Consider the following 17,881-nt stretch of genomic DNA (forward strand, 5'->3'; position numbering starts at 1 on the left):
AAGCCCTGGGGTCTATTCTCATTCAGATGGCTACATAATGGACCATTGTCTCAAGGAGGTTTTCTTAAATGTGTTTTAGGGCTTATGTGAGCATGGATGAAGTAATGACATAACTAGTGTGTGCGTGTGTGTGTGTGTGTGTCTGTGTATTTCTGTGGTTTACAAAAGTTGTAAAAGCATTGTTATATTTGGTGCTTTTTACATTTTTTTACACTTCTATTTGGCACATTTTTAAAACATAAGCAAAGAAAAACATGTTCTTGCAAACTGGGACAGCTCAGTTACTTGCCAGACCACAATTCTTCAGAGAGTTCAGGATGTGCTGGTTTGCTCACCTGCTGCTCTCTAGTGGGAAGGAAGATCTGGGTAGTTAGAGAACCATGTTTTCTGTCAGGGAAGACTGTATCTCCTACAACTACAGATGTTGCTGACACACATCTCGCTCGGCTGCTCTAAACCTGCTCCCCCCACCCCCACAGTGGAGTGGGCCCTGCTGACCAGCTCAGCCAGTTCTCTCCTGCCAGGCCTCTTGATCATCTCTCCAGACCTGGGAAATTGGAGAGCAGTAGAGAGAACAGACCCAAAGTCTGACTTGGAGTCATTTCTGGTGCCAGTTCTTTCCATATGGTCCGTACTTGATACCTGATGATAGACAGTATCGTGGAGACTCTTCAGGAGAAGAAAAGGCGTGTTATCTGGTCACTGTGGAATGGAAAATGATTAAACTCTGAAAGAATTTAGTATCAACTCCTTCTTGGCAAGGATCTTCCATTTTTTCTGGGCTTGCTGCCTGAACATAGAATGAGCCTGCCTCTTGCAGGTGTCTGTATCATGTGGAGGGAGTCATCCCATGGCAGGGGAACACGCTGGCTCTCAATCTGAACGGACGGATAGATGGAGGATGGAGAGGAACTTTTATTTATTGTTTCTCCAGCACTCTCTCTTTTGAAACTCGATTCTTGGTTCCTGGAATTTAAACTTTTGCTTGTGGAGAAGAGAACATTGGAAACTGCATCCCACCTCAGAAATGGCACAAATCTTACTAAGAATTTGTAAAAATAATTTGGCTGATGGGATGGCTTAGTGGGCCAATGCGATCGGTGCCAAGCCTGACTGAGTTCAATTCCTGGAACCCACAGTGGGGAAGGTGAGTACCTGTCATCACAGACTTTGCGGGGAGGGCCTCTCCAGAAGGGTTCGAGGAACCTGACAGAGAGAATGGTTGGTGTTCAGTTTCTATCATTACTTGGCCTTGCTTTTGTAATTATTTTTTTAAAATATTTTTCATTTGTTTAGTGTGGGGTTGTAAAGTATCTATTTATAAATAGTATATAATTAAAAAACTTATAATGGTGTTCTTGCATATTTGAGTATCTGATAGAAATGTCTATGTTCAATGTGTGACACACAGACACACACACAGACACACACACACACACACACACACACAGAGAGAGAGAGAGAGAGAGAGAGAGAGAGAGAGAGAGAGAGAGAGAGAGAGAGAGAGTCTACACTCTGTAGAGTCTGACCTGGAACACATAATCCCTCTGTGCCACACTCCTGAATGTACCACCATGCTCATCTCTGGATGGCCTTACTTTTCAACATTTCCCCAAGTCATGAATCATTTTGTTGTTGTTTTGAAGCAGGCATTCATGTAGCCTAGGTTGATGTTAAACTCCTATATAGTCAGTGCTAGCCTTGAACTCCTGATCCTCTGGAGTGCTATAGTGCTGTAGGTGTGCGCCACTACATGTGGCTTCTTCGCCACACATTTTAAAATATTTTCTGGGTGATTTTGTTCTGTTTTGCTTTTGTGATGGAGACAGTGTCCCTCAACATTGTCCTTGTTGTCCCAGAACTTACTAGTAGACCAGCTGGCCTTGAACTCAGGGAGAGTAGCCTGCCTCTGCCTCCTAAGTACATGTACCTGTGGACCGCATGCATGCCTGAGGTCCCAGAAGGCCAGAATGGGTCATCAGATCCCTACCGGTTCAATGCCTTAAGCAGACACTAGAAGCCTTGCATAAAGTTATTTCCTCTGAATACAAGGAGCTCAATATATTTTATAATGACAAGCTGACACTAACAATGTTACGACTCTTTATTACAGGTGACTATGGCATCATTTTACCTATTTATAAATGGATGTCTATATCCATTAGACACTAGCGTTATAGATTGTTGTGAACCATGACCATGCTGGGAATTGAACCTGGATCTTCTGCTATAGCACTCATGCCTTCAGCTCCTCCACCCCAAGGTTCTTCTCTAGAAGCATCAGCCTTCAGGCTTCCGTCTGCCCAGTTCTGGGGTAGAAGGGCTGTGGCACTACACCTGGAAGGTTATCGTTTTATTCAAGTGTCCGGTTCTTCTTTCCTGGAAGCTCCATTTCGTTTTCCTCCAAGTTTACTTTGATGTTTTTTATTACCGTTTTCAATTGCTCACAGCATATTAAAATTTTATCTCAGTTTATGAGCTCGTTAGTCTTACTATGCAAAGTCTTTGCTGATCTAACTCTATTGTCCACTTGTTTTAGCTCTGCTGGCGTCCTCTCATCACTCTCTTTTCTATGCGAAGATTGAACTCAGCCTTGAGCATGCTAGACAAGCACTCTACCATCCGGCTGCAGCCCCAGTTCTCTGCTGCCTATTGTTTATGGTCTCCTGTCTCCTTATATAGTATATGAGTCTCTCCTTATAAGGTATACGAGTCTATTCTATTACACTTTACAAGACTGAAGGTACTTGAGGCCCATGTCTAAAGTAGGTTCTCCAGAATGGCCAAGTTTACTTCTGCTAAGTGTAGAGGGTCAATTTAACATAACTCTTAGCCTTTCGTGTGTTTGAGTGCATCGTATATGGCTGGGTAGGAATGCATATGTGTGCACATACATGTGGAGGCTAAGGATCAGAATCAGGTGCCCTCCTCATTTGCTCTTTGCCTTATATTTTGAGACAGTATTTCTTATTGAACTCAGGCTGGTAAACCTCAGAGATCCTCTTGTCTGCTGGGACTACAGACACTCATATGGGGCTGTGTTAATATTTTGTTTTTCTTTTCAGATATTAATTATTTAATGTATATGAGTACACTCTTCAAACACACCACAACAGGGTGCCAGATCCCATTATAGATTGTTGTGAGCAGAATTGAACTCAGAACCTCTGGAAAAGCAGTCAGTGCTCTTAACCATGGAGCCATCTCTCCAGCCCAACATCTTGTTTTTCAAGGCAGAGTTTCTCCGTGTAGCTTTGGCTGTCCTGGAGCTCATTCTGTAGATCTGGCAAGTCTTGCACTCACAGAGATCCACCTGCCTCTGCTTCCTGAGTGCTGAGATTATAGGTGTGTCCCCACATTGCCTGGCTATGGCTAAGTTTTGTTTTTATATGGGCTCTAAAGATTGAACTCTTTTCCCCATGCTTGTACTGAGCCATTATTGACCGAGCCATTACTCCAACTTCTTATGGTTATAGATTCCCTGGAGGGGAAATTTCTCAGCACTTACTCACCTGGTTTTAAGACTTAGAAGAAATCCCTGAGCTAGGGAGATGGCTTAGTGGTTAAGAGTACTGACTGCTTTTCCAGAGGTCCTGAGTTCAAATCCCAGCAATCACATGGTGGCTCCCAACCATCTGTAATGAGATCTGATTCCCTCTTCTGGTGTGTCTGAAGACAGCTACAGTGTACTTAGATATAATAAATAAATAAATCTTTAGAAGAAATCCTTATTGTGTGCTCAGAGCAGCTTTATGCAGGCATTTTTTTGGTGGTGGAGTCTCTCAGTTCATCAGCTCTCAGTAAGGGTCTCCTAGAATTCTTTTGGCATGTGTGTGTGGGGGGGGAGTGGAGTGGGGGTGGTTCAATAGCCTTGAACTTGAAAGGCTGTCAAATAAAGGCCAATTTCCAGGGTATGTTGCAGTCTTTTATTTAAATCTATTTTTAGGTTTTTGGTGTTTTCAGTGGGAAAATGGTCATGCTATCCCATCTTGGTTACTCAAAGTCTAATACATTTTAAAGCTGTGCATGGTAGCACATGCCCTGGACAAGGAAGCTTAAAGATCAGGAGTCCAAAGCTAGCCTCAACAATGTAGTCAATTTAATGAGGCTAGCCTGGGATAAACAATACTCTTTCATTTCCTTCCTTCCTCCCTCCCTCCCTCCTTCCTTTCCTTCCTTCTTTCTCATTCTTTTTCTTTCAGTTTTTGGTATTAAATCCAGAACCCTGTGCATGCTAGGCAAGTATTCTGTCACCATATCCCCAGCCTCTGAGAACCTGTTTCAAAAAAATCAAAGAACAACAGCAAAATTAATTAATTATTAATTTATAATTAATTAATTATTAATTTAAAATATATTTTAAATTAGAAAAACTATACAAAGCATATTATATATTTGAAGATGTCCTAATGAAAGTCATAATTTTGTACAATTAACATATCCTTAATTTAAATTATGATATAGAATCCATTTATAAATAGGTAATAAATAGGTCACTGGTAATAAAGAGTCATAAAATTGCTGAAGTGTGAGCTCATCATTATAAAATATTTTGAGCTCCTTATATACAGAGGAAATAGCTTTATGTAAGACTTCTAGTGTTTGCTTAAGGCATTGAATTCTATGCGATCCTTTTCTTACTATTTTAAAATTTTCCATAATAAACATATATTATTGGCTAAAATATTAAATTTTATTGAAATGCATATTAGAAATGAAGAATTTTAATACTTCACAGAAATGGTAAGTCTCAACACATTTTTTTAAAAGATGTAATTTACCAGTGTTGACATAGAACCCACGTTTTGTGCATAGCTGCTTTCATGTTTGTTTTGGTCTTTGGGAAAAAATCATATGGGTATAGAGTTGGTGTTCTGTGGAGCTATTTGATTTCTGGAAGTGAAAAGCTATTTCCAGGAAAGAGGCTGTGAGTGTGAAGAAAGGGTACGGCTCTCCCGAATCCTTTCAGAAGCTTGGGGATAGTCAGAGGAGTTGGGATGGCTTAGATGATATCTTGCCTGGAGGCAGCCAATAGAGTTTATAATTTCCCCAATGCTTTGCAGAAGATGATCCTATTACTGTATGGGTGGGTCCCCTGGCTGAAACACCAGCCTCCCTACTCACTACTTCCTTATAAGATATTTAATTCTAGATGAAAAGTCATTTCACAGCTTGTTTTTTTTTTTTTTTTTAAATTGTCTTGCCAATGGGTTTTTCGAGAATCAATCAAGGAACTTAAATTTAGGGTTGAAATGCAGATTTAAGGATGTAACAGACCCTTTCCTGGGTGGATGTGGGGAACAGGGGTGGGGAACATTCTAGCCAGATTGACTGTGTGCATAGAAGCAGCTGCTGTTGGACAACGGAGTTTGGGAAAACAAAATATATCTGAGATTCCAGGGAAATTCCATTTGGATATATCACTAAATTAAATTTAAAAAATAATAAGGAAAGAATGTGTAAGGTCATCCAAGCCAATCAATTTTTTTTCAGATAGCCTACAGTAGTGATGGCTGGTAGCCATTTTAATTGTGTACTTTAATCACGTAAATATGTAAACCATTTTCCTTCAGACTTAGGCTTGGTAAAAGCCATGCCAATGGCAACAGAATTATTTACCTTTCTAAGATGTGGGTGGGGTTTGATACTGAATAAAATACTAGGAGTTCCTGTGGTGTTGCTAATGGTCCTTAGTTACACCCAGTAGCTAATGGCTCTGCTATGTGGTGTGCCCCTTTTGATCACTGATGTGAACTCTCTTGGTTAAAAATGCATTTTGACCTGTGTAGAAAGATTTTCCAATCTTGTTCAATTCCATCATCACAAGCTGTTATAAATTACTTCATTATCTCAAGTGCTGACGGATCAGACTTGGCTAAGTTACCTCCTAGATGGTTTCTAAGCATTTCTTCCTTAGTTTAGGGATGGGTCCCTGGACAAGATGCTTGTGGGCGAGGAATGTATCTACCTCTTTAAGGACCAGGGTCCTCCTCTAAGTTCTAAATGAAGTGTTTGTCTTCCTTGGGGAACCAATCGTATTACTGATCTTGAGAGATGTTCATATAATTGATGCAGTCTTACTTCCTGGGAATCTTCCACAGGGTCATGAAATACTAATTTTTTCCCTTTAAACTTATATTTAATTGTTGAGATGAGGTCTTACCGCATTCCTCAGGATGGTCTCAAACATGTGGTCCTCACCCCTGCCTCCCAAGTAACTGGGATTATAGGATTTTGTCACCATACCCAATTCATTTCTTTATGTTTCCATTTCCTCTCTCCCCTGGGCACTACACTGTGCTCTTCCTATAGGCACATGATTACTCCTGACAGCTTGTTTCCTGCAGCTTTGAAAGCAAAACAGCCATCTCATGGAAGTGGTCTCACTATTATTCTGACAACTGAAGTTTTCATAAGTGAGCACACAAGAAAATCTGATTTGCATGTTCGAGAGGGCATCCTGAGAGCGATGGCTGATCATGTCAGTGTTCTGCAGAGAGCGCACCTTCTTCCAGGACTACACCCGTTGATCCTGTTCACTTTTTTGATGAGTGGCAGCCCTTGACACTGTTCCATCATTTCAAAGATGTTTGCATTTGTGGTTCCTTTTGCTCTGCGAGGTTGCCCACTTCCTGCCATGGGCCTCCCCAGACTATCCGAGGCAGTGGCAGTTCACGTCTGTCTCTTATCCTTGGTCTTACATTTCTTTCCAGCTAAACACATGGCAGATCCCTGATACCTGATGACAACCACATGGGACACAATTGACTAAGCTTGTTCAGATTAATGTGACAAACACTTCGTGAGGCTCCATGCCAGAGCTGATATTGCCACATCTGCTTCCTTGAAGAAGGCGTATAATGGATGGTTTATAGGAAATGACAAAGCACATTGACCTCCTCCCACAACAGGAGCTTCCATTGAAATAAACCGAAGTCGACAAGCCTTCGGTGAGGCTCCACTACGGGTAATGCACTGTGTCACCAATGATCTCTGCTGGCACACTTCATGACAGCATGTGTCTTCATCTTATAAAGAATGACAGATCCAATATTGGGGGTTGGGGAAGCAAACTTGGGGAGGAAAAAGTCTGCTTTGGCTTCTGTGTGCTGACCAATCAGTACTGAAGAGAATGCCTTTTATGCTTGCCCACAGGCCAATGTGGTGGGAACATTTTCTCATTTCCAGACGGTGGGAGTCATTTCATTGAGGTTCCCTATACTCTAGCTTATATAAAGTTGACAAAAGACTAGTCAGCATGTGTATGTTATCTAGAAATACAGAGATTCAAAACTGTCAGATGAGGTGGAGGAGTAAAAGATGCTATTTCGACAGAATGAGATAGCATTATTTACACTTTACATGTTTTCAGGATTACTGACTTCAAAAATTGAACAAACGAATTTTATTTGGAGACAAGGTCTCATGTAGCCCAGGCTGGCCTCCAACTTTCTGTGTAGCCAGAAACGGAGGCTGTCTTTTTTACTTTTTAAAAAAGATTTATTTATTTTATAAGTACACTGCTGCTGTCTTCAGACACACCAGAAAAGGGAACCGGATCCCATTACAGATGGCTGTGAGGCACCATGTGGTTGCTGGGAATTGAACTCAGGACCTCTGGAAGAGCAGTTAGTGCTCTTAACCACTGAGCCGTCTCTCCAGCCCGAGGCTCTTGTCTTTATCTCACAAGGCTAGGATTGCGAGCATGCGCCATCTTGCTCAAGTTGTTTGGTGCTAGGTCTTTGTGCTTTCTAGGGAAGCACGCTCCCAAGTGAGCAGCACCTCCAGCCCTGAATTATTTTAGTAAAATAATGATTAAACAAACAAAAATAAGCCAAATGAACTCTCACAGCATAGCGAACATTAAAGACTCTAAATGAGGGCTCTTCTTACGATGATGCTCTTATGATTGCCAAGTGCCTTGCCTTGTTATATGGCATTGATCTAGCAATATCTGCCACTGGCTCTTTTGTGGGGATTTGGATGGGGCAGCTAATTTACTGTAAAGTGAAGAGAGGTTGGTCCTTAGATAATTGCTGGCCCTCTCTAGCACAGTTGTGCTATGAATAGAACCTTTTATGTACCATGCATGCCCTGACAGCATGCTGTCATACACCAAAAGCTCGGCTGCTATTAACGTCATGACTTTGATCCGGGCCTCAGAGTTGAAAAGATGAGGAATGTCTAAATCACTTGCTCAGGAGTATGAATGGCAATTGTAAGGAGGGGACTGCAGTGCCCCAGGATGGCATGAGTCAGCATGGGTTGAACCTCTGGAGTGATTCAAATCTTGCAGAGTTACTGTATTAAAATAGGATAATAAACTCGAATGCATTCTGTAGCAAAACACCTGTAAAAGTATGGAAGGTATCATTTGTATTATTTGGAAGAGGTCATTCATATTACTATCACAATAATAAAAGCACAGACCCAGGGGGTAAAACAGTTAAAGTCTAGTCTTGAGGTTTTGTTGGCCGTGGGTAAACCTGGGCAAGCTTTCTTTTTTTTTTTTTTTTAAAGATTTATTTATTTATTTCATGTATATGAATACACTGTAGCTGTCTTCAGACACACCAGAGGGAGCATTGGGTCCCAATACAGATGTTTGTGACCCACCATGTGGTTGCTGGGATTTGAACTCAGGACCTCTGGAAGAGCAGTTAGTGCTCTTAACCGCTGAGCCATCTCTCCAGCCCCTGGGCAAGCTTTCTAAAGCCTTTGTGCCCTTCAAGAATCCTCAGCTAAAAGCAGCCTTGTTTGAAGTTCTCCCATTTGCAGGAAAAAGAAATCACGTCTGGCATATGGAGAGAGAGCTGCTCATGACAAAGACAGGATCTCCAGAAAGAGAGGGATAAGTGGTTTGGGAGATGTGGGCAAGGCTGTTATTCAAGGCATTGAACAACCACTGTATCACACGGGGCAATTTCATCAGAATGGAGGCCCGAAGTGCAACTTCAGTTCTGGGTCAAAAGGCAAACAGGGGGAGAGGCCATTCAGGTCTTGTTCCTCAGCAACCCCGTGGGAATGGTTTACTATCTCGACAGGCACGCTAAAACTCCTACTGGATGCTGGAGGCACATCAGGTTACAAGCATATCTTTCCTTCAGGCCTTAAAGTTAGTATGCAAAGAGATGAAACGGAACAAGCAGTGTAATGTTTGCTCAACAGACGAATGGATAAAGAAAATATACTACACGTACATAATGGAATTTTATTTACTGTAAAGGGAAATGAAATAATTCCCAGGAAAACAGACAGATCTGGAATTCACAAGGTTAAGTGAAACAAGCCCAACTCAGAAGAAACTGGGCTATGTTTTCTCACATATAAAGAATGTAGGTTCACATGCGTGCACGCACACATACTTGTGTAGGGCGTGAAAGTAAACAAAGGCGCTGTGAGAGAGAAGACAAAGTTGGAAGAGAGCAGGAAACACAAGAGAGTAATGGAAGATGGAGGTGGTTAGTGAACACAGATGTAGGAGCTATTTGAGGGGAGAAAGTGAACCACCAAAGGGATGGGATTGGACAGGGGATGGCTGTGTGTGTGTGTGTGCACATGCATGCGTGCGTGTGTGCGTGTGTGTATGTGTGAAAACAAAGTACACTGAATGATGAATACTCATGAAGATGTCATGCTTCTTTGTATACTAACCAAAAATTAATTAATTTAAAATATCAGCATTTTTTTTCATTTTTGTAGCCCTTCATATAATACTCACATTTGAGGCAGCAATTACTAGTTGGTCTTATCTGGAATTTCTATCAACCTTTGGCTAGGAGAAAGAAAGGAACTCTGAATGACAGAGTATTGTCTAGCTGCAGTGGTCTATAGCTCCAATTTCTTTCTTTCCTTTTTTTTTTCTTTTTTCATTTGGGCTCCATGGACAAAGCCATACTTGCAGGCAAAAGACCAACGCATAGAAGAATAAAATTAAATGTATCTTTTCAAAAAAGGAAATGACAATCCCAGCGTGTGAATATAACTTCTATTTATTATGGGTTAGATCCACAACTCACATGACACTAACACACTACACACATACACACATATACACACACATATATATATGATATATAATAAATGGATAAAAATGAATCCTTTTTTAAAAATACAGGAATAGCCAGTTCAGAAGCAAAAGAAATTTGCTAAAGCAAAGGACAAGGCTTTTAAATTCAGGTTTAAAAACAAAGTTTCATGCAAGGTGCATAGCTTCAGGGGAGCTCCCCCCATGCCCAGTGTTTGTGTGTGTGTGTGTGTGTGTGTGTGTGTGTGTGTGTGTGTGAGAGAGAGAGAGAGAGAGAGAGAGAGAGAGAGAGAGAGAGAGAGAGAGTATGTGTGTGTAGTTCTAAGAAAAAAATAGGAGAGAACTTACAGTCAGGATAGGAACAGACATGTTTCCAAAGTTCCCAACTATATTAGGAAGTTGGAATGCTACATATCTTTGAAAAGGTCCTAGAACTATACAGTGTTTTCTAGACTGAAAAAGAAGACTTTAAGTGGAGCCTTCTTGCACTGTTTCCATGATTCAACTCAAATATTTCATTAGACTCTGACTGCTGATCTTAGAGATGTGCACCTTCTGAAGGACTCCACAGAGACAGAGAAACGCCATCTCAGAAAACCAGCCAGCCAGTCAGCCAGCCAAACAAACAAACAAACTAACTAACACACAGAAAGCAAGCATGTAGAAACATGGTCTTGATCTAAACTTTTGCTGGGGTGGTGGTAGCACACACCTTTAGTCCCAGCAGTAAGGAAATAGAAGCAGGAGGATCTCTGAGTTCAAGGCCAGCCTGGTCTACAGAGTGAGTTTCAGGACAGCCAGAGTTGTACAGAGAAACCCTGTCTTGAAAACCAAACCAAACCAGACCAAAAAGGTGCACACTGAAGGAACACTGAATGAACACATTTGGAAGAGCTGGAAATCCACTCACAACCACAACGCTGATTGAAAACAGCCCTTATGTTTCAGCATTAACTTGAAGTTAATCTCAAGTTAATGATCTCAATGGGAAGGAATATGCAATCATTCAAATGTTAAAGTCTGTTAAAGCCTACCCTATTGGTACTATTCTGTAATTCCAGTCCTTGCATGATGAACAATTGTAGCAGGTTCGTTGCCAGAATGGGCTGCTGATTAATATTTTATCTCAAAAAGTCAAAACCAACAAAACCCCAAAGGAACAAACAGAATCCAAAAGTTAAAGACATGAAGGAAAGGCTACTTACAATAAAAAATATGACATTTCATAATAAAAACCATGAAAGTGTGTGTGCGTGGTGTGTGTGTGTGTGTGTGTGTGTGTGTGTGTGTGTGTGTGTGTGTTAGCAAGCACGCGCACATTCCTGTGTAGGTCAGAGGTTAACGTTGGGTTAATTCTCCATTTTAGTTTTTGAGACTTGGAGTTCAATAATAAGGCTAGAGTGTCTGGCCAGTGAGCCCCAGGAATCCTCCTGTCAGCCCCCTCTAAACGTCCAATAAAAAACCTGTTTATACATGAATTTCTTATTTTATGATTATCAGAGAGTCTTCATAATTAAATGTGTTTCATAATTAAATTATGCACTACCTCTCCCATATCTTACCTAGAACCCTATGCTAACTCCTAACTACCTCCCCCAAGGGATTTAGAAAGATGTTTACAGTGGTCAATCACACTCTGATACATTATTAAAAGGGGATAATAATAGACATTTGGGATACACACATATATATATATATATATATATATATATATATATATATATATATATAATATGTGTATGTGAGTTCGTCTTTCCCTACTGTTTTCCAGTATATATATATATATATATATATATATATATATACACATACATACATACTTGGGAAGGATAAATATATACATACATACACATATATATGTGTATATATACATACATACATATGTATATGTATATGTATGTGTATGTATATATATACATATATATACATATGTATATGTACATATACATACATACATACATACATACATACATACATATATATATATATATACATATATATATATATAATCCTTCCCAAGGAACAAATACTCACTTCTTGAATTCAGGCTCCTACTTGTCAGAAAGGTCTGTTTTCAGTTTCCCAACCCGACGTAGACGGCAGGTGGCGCCCTCACCCCGGCAGTCCCGCCTGTCGGCTCTTTGCTTCTGCGTTGATCTACAGGGGCGAATAGCGCTTATTAAGGAAAACACAGAAGGATCTTCACGCAGCAGCCCTCTCTCCCTGCGGCGTTGTTGAAGCCAAGGCTGATCCCGACCCGGGTTCACAGGGAGGAGGAGGCTATAGCTGTACTTTTTACTCCAAGGTGAAGTTCAGATCCTGGGCGAGAGGCCAAGAGTACATAAATTTGAAGGAAGCCAGTTAGAAGGTCTGGGGAAACACCTTGAAAGGTGTCAAGCATCCCTCCTGTGCTCTCAAAAGGGCATTTGGAGGCAGATTCGGGAACATATAAAAGTGCCTCTTACCGCCTGCTCTTGGAAGTGATGAAACCACTCATTTTGCTCTTTTCTCACAAAGTAGGGTCTTGCTAAATGGTCGTTGTGTATGCAACTCTTGCTCTCCATTTGAGCCAATAACAACTTCTAGTGTGACACTGGATGCCTGGGTTATTGCTAACTTGATACAAAATGGGAAGATGGCCATTTAAAAAGAGCCCAGAGGGCAAGAACGCAGGCCCAGTTCCCAGCCACCAAGGGCTTTGTGCATCTCTTGTCCCAGAGCGGGACTTCTCAAAGGGCGTGGCCTGCAGGGACCAGGGACCCAAGAGTTTTACTGCGGATGGGTCAATCTCTGATCATGGGGAAAGGAAATCTACAGGTCTAACCGCATAAAACTGTCCATAGTTTGTTTCTACGACCAAGAAAACCCTCCAATTTAATATTCTTCCAGTTGATTCCCTTTGATATAAAAGTCTAGCTGTGGCGACTTTACTGTGCTGGTCCCTAGGACTTGAAGAGCTAGGGAGAGGGGACCCACTGTGGGAAGGCAAAGCTCATCTTTGGGGATGGAGCCTGGGACGAAACCGCCAGTGCTGGAGATCTCCCAAAGTGATCTGGGGGGAGAGGGCGCTATTTAGTGCGGGGATCCGGGGACTTGGGGACTTGTCTACTGCGTTCTGCTCCCGGCTGCCACGCGCACCTGGGTCCGCTGCCAGTCCTTGGGCTGAACTTGGGAGGCGTGGGGCGGGCTCCTCTGCAACCGGAGCTGGGCGGGGATGCTGGAGAGGAGGAGGAGGGAAAGTGGGGGTCTGACTCCCCACTTCCCGCCCCCACCGCCACCTTTGGCTTTATAATTGGCTCGCGCTGCGTTTTCTTTCCTCTTATCTGATGCTGGGTGAGAGGCGAGGGGAAGGAAGCTCTGTAGGGCAGGGGGCGGCGGGAGAGGGACAAGGAGAGGACAGAGTGAACCACAGGAAAGAGAAGCTAATTAAGAGAGGGTACTCTGAAGGGAGCGAGCCAGAGCAGTGGTCCGCTAAGAACCAACCGGCGGATAATCTTCCCTAGGCGCCAAGAGGTCCCCAACCTGGGCTGGAACGTTGCCCTGCACAGGTCAGTTCGTCTTTCCCTACTGTTTTCCAGCTCCGCTTTGCATAGTCTCTAAGTAGAGAAAGAACCTCAGAGAGAGCCACCTGCATACAGATGCGATTCCCCGGACCATCCACTGCACATGTGTCTGCGGGATGGCCGGGGACCTCAGGGGTGAACTCGGAGATAGATGCTTGTCTGGGGAGCACAGGGGACCACAGGGCAGAGAGATTGCAGGCGCCAAGTGACCAACTGGTGTGCGGACAGCGAAGGAGCCCTCCGATCTCTCTGGGACCTCTCCGTTCCATGATGTCTGTATGCTTTGGGCGCCCAGCAGGAATTAGCTGCATTTGGCAGCTCTGTAGTCGTGGTTCCAGCAAGTTCAATTGGTAAAGGGTTGGAGAGGTGTTTGGAAAGCACCATGTACGCACAGAGCGCAACGTGGTTTAGATTCTATTTGGCAGTGGATTGGGAGACTAAGTCCTTGGAGACAACTCACCCAAGCATTCATTGTACTATTGCTGCATATGGGGGCAGCTGTGGATCAGACTACACGGAAAGGGGGGCAGCCAGGGAGAACTCATAGACAGTAGAATGATAACAAGCTCCTAGTGTTGCAGCTATTGCAGGAAACTTCTTCACTTAATTTTTTCCCTTTAGTTTTTGCGAACTCCTCTTTAAGTCTTCTTGCATTCAGCTTCTGGTCATCCGAGGCATCTGCAGAAGTTGGGCTTTATCAGATAGTGTGCACAGGCAGGAGGAAGGGTTGGTTAGGCTCCTCTGTCAAGAGGAGTCCAGTCCATGATTTTTTCGAATAGCCTTAGTTACCGGTCAAGGTTTGAAGTTATTAAGTAAACTTGGTGCTAAGTTCTTGGATGCTCAGTGGGTAGCTAGTCTTGTGCTGGAGAACTCAGATTTGCTTAGCCTAGGTCCAGGAGAGCTTTCAACTTGCCCTGAAGAGCACCTCTGAAGATGCTTTCGTGCAGTCCTTACAGTGGTATGAATGCCCCCCCATACCCCCTCCCCCACCTCCCCACTGCCAGAAAATGGCTTCTAGACCTGCTTGGAGTTCCAAGAAAGAAAGATCTATTTATTTGGGCAGGGTTATACGCGTAGCTCAGGCTGCTCTAAAAGTTCTCCTCACAGTGGAGGAAGACCTTGAGCTCACATTCCAAATCCTGTCTCTACCTCCCAAGTGCAGGATTACAGGCGTGTGCGCCACTGCCTGGCTTTGACTCTGCTGGAAGCCTTGGAGAGTTCTCTGCTGGTAGCTACTGTTGAAGTGGAGTAGGAACAGTAGGAAGAGAAATCAGAGTAAGCCCTCTGTGACACCATAGTTAGGAGAAAGGAAAATGAGATTTCTCAATCCTCAGTTTCTGGAGGTCCTGGCCTCAGCTTCTACCAATGGCCAAAGGGATCTTCTTTACAGGGTGAAGTAGCAAGCAGGCTCAGGGTGGCTGCCCTGGGGAGCTTGGGTAACCTCACTGTTACACTAGAGATGGGGGTGGGTGGATGGGTGAATGGATGGACAGATGAAGTTTAGCTTTGAAGCTGAGAGAATAACACGGGGTGGGGGGTGTGGAACCTGGACCCAATGCCAGATTTTCCAATTAGCTTCTTTGGTGGGTTTTTGTTTGTTTGTTTTGTTATTTATTTTGCTGTGACAGGTTGTAACTGGTCTAGAATTCATCACGTAGCCCCAGGTGGCAAGGAATTCTAGGATCATCATTCCTCAGTTCCCTAAGTGCTAGTATCACAGGCATAGACCACCACGCCTGGTTCTGTGTTATAAACAGTTTACTCGATAATCATTTCACACAGGATACAATCCACACATTTAGAGTGTATAATTCAAGGGCTTTTAGTATATTTAAAATGTGCAGTCCACATCTCAAATTCAGAATTATTTTAGGTCCCTGGAGACATGGCTTAGTGGTTAAGAGCACCCACTGCTCTTCTAAAGAGGGTCTGAGTTTGGCTTGAAGCAGGGACATCTGGCAGCTCATAAACACCTGTGATTCCAGCTCCAGGGGAGCTGACAGCCTCTTCTAGTCTCCATGAACATCTGTGCGTGCGTACACACACACACACACACACACACACACACACACACACACACACACACCCCGCATCACACCATACCAAATAAACATAGTTTTTAAAAATTCTGAAAAGAAATTGAACATTTTTAGTATTTCCAAAAGGAAAACCTACACCTCTGGATAGTAGCTCCCCATTTTTTTCTGGGAGTCTTGGTGGATTTCATATAAATGGAATTATACTGCATAAACCCTTTGTGATTGATTTTTTTCATCTACTAAGGTACTTTTAGCTTTTACCCATGGTACGTAGGGAATCTTTATATAAGTACTGGGCACCTCCTCCTTCTGCCTGAGGATCCCCGAACGAGGATAATCCTGAACCTCCATTGCAGCCCTGAGCTCCAACAGGTCCGTTCGACAGGACAGGAGCCACCCTAGTGAGGCCTCTTAATAATTAATTCTCTGGGCAGGATTCCTTGGAACCTGTCAGTGTTCCTGGAGTAGTTTTGGATGGCTCCCAGAGTTCGGGATGGATGGGAGGAGCTTTTTGGCCCTGGTCCTGGCATGCTCACAGTGCAGCTGAAGATTTCAGAGAAGTCTCTAGCCTTCCATGCTTTTCAGAACCTTCCAGGGCTGGCCTGCAGGATAGACTGAGCAAACTAGAGAGACTGAAGAGGAAGTCCGGGAAGCCCCTAACCTGCTAGGAAGACCCCACAGGGCACATTCCCTTTAGATCTTATGTCCTACTGTCCCCCACTAGAACACAAGGATCCTTTTCCTTTTCCTTTTCTTTTGGCCTGGCAGTAGCCAACATCCTCCACAGAGATGTGAGCTCAGCTTTGCAGTCACTCTCCACCAAACTCAGCCAAATGACCGCCATTTTCCTGGCCCTCACAGTATAACTGACAATTTCTCTAAGTCTCCTTGAATCGCTGCATGCTGGGGCTGTGCTGTTTGAGCACAGCTGAGCTAACACTTTATCTGGGATGGTGGCACTGGTGCAGGAGACACTAGATGATTGCTGGGAGGGACTGGCAATGGAGGAGACAGGAAGCTTTAAAGGGAAGCAACCAACGATGACTTTTGTCTCAGAAAATATGTTCCTGATAGTGATGGATGTCAAGATGTCAAGGATGTATGCATTCTCCTTTAGCCCTTATAAGCATATGAAGAGTGGCAAGGGTCCGGTGACTCTTCTGTACACTAAGCTTTGAGTGTAGACTGCTTCCTGTTCTCCTGGAGATATCTCTCTCTCTCTCTCTCTCTCTCTCTCTCTCTCTCTCTCTCTCTCTCTCTCTCTCTGTCTCCCTCCCTCCCCTCTCCCACTGTGGTGTGTGTGTGTGTGTGTGTGTGTGTGTGTGTGTTATGTGTGTTTGTTAGAAGCTGTATTACTCAGATTTCTGTCACTAAAATAAAAATACTTGAAATAATTATGAGAAAAGATGTACTTGGCTCACAGTTGAGGAGGCCTTATCCAGGATGACGGTTTGGCTCTGAGGCTCTGGGCCTGTTACACTCTGATGGGGCAGTACATCAACTTGAAGCAAGTAGGGGAGCAAAATCATTTACATTGTGTACAAGGGATAGAAATTAGAGGAGGGGAAAGGGGGCTCCCTGGGTTTTCTGTGGACCCCTTCATGTTTTCTACCATGTCCCAGAGGGTCGGTCTTTGGGTGACATTTATAACCCAAACTGTAACAGAAGTCTTGGCACATTCTGAGTATTTATTCCTTTCTCTGTTAAAAAAACCACACAATCTTCCCATTTGTGTTCCCATTTGGAACACAAATACAATTTCCCTTCTAGGTATAAAGCCACTGAACTCCAGGGAAACACAGTACCTCCCCTAGGGTCACAAATCTAGCAAGTGACAGGGAGATTATTAAGTGTCCTTTTGGACACTTTATCCACCAGTTTCTCTGCTGGGGTGGGGCAGCAGGGGCATGTGTGAATAACCGGGGGGATGGTGTAAGCCGAGGCTGTGTTCTCTGGTGGCTGAAGCAGGGAGAAGGTGGGAGGCAGGGGGATCTAGGGACTTCTGAGGTCCAAGCTGACTTCAGAATCTGGTTAACAAAAGTGCTCTCTTTTTTTCCCTGCTTCTTTCTCTCTCTCTTTTTTTCTCTTAAAAATTTCTGTAGGTTTTTTTTTTTTTTTTGGCTTCATTATTTTGTGGGAATTGTGACCAGAAAGGAACATCTGTGGGGCGTCATGAGAGCCAAGAGTGCAGTTGAAGTGTGGAGTTTAGAGACCCAAATTCCCCCAAGGTTGAAAAATTTAAATCTGTAGCA

General features: G+C 43.2%; 1 protein-coding gene across 4 annotated transcripts in view; it reads left to right on the forward strand.

Moving 5' to 3' along the window:
- The first annotated feature begins 13,336 nt into the window (after positions 1-13,336).
- The window catches only part of Col14a1 (collagen type XIV alpha 1 chain), a 215,166-nt gene continuing 210,621 nt past the window's right edge, over positions 13,337-17,881 (forward strand). For 3 of the 4 annotated variants that reach the window (XM_087557373.1, XM_087557374.1, XM_087557372.1), the window contains exon 1: positions 13,343-13,575. The gene's annotated coding sequence lies outside the window, so the exon portion shown is untranslated. 4 annotated transcript variants of the gene reach the window in all.

This window comes from Rattus norvegicus, chromosome 7, assembly GCF_021556685.1.
Source record: "Rattus norvegicus strain SHRSP/BbbUtx chromosome 7, alternate assembly SHRSP_T2T, whole genome shotgun sequence".
Taxonomy (NCBI): Eukaryota; Metazoa; Chordata; class Mammalia; order Rodentia; family Muridae; genus Rattus; species Rattus norvegicus.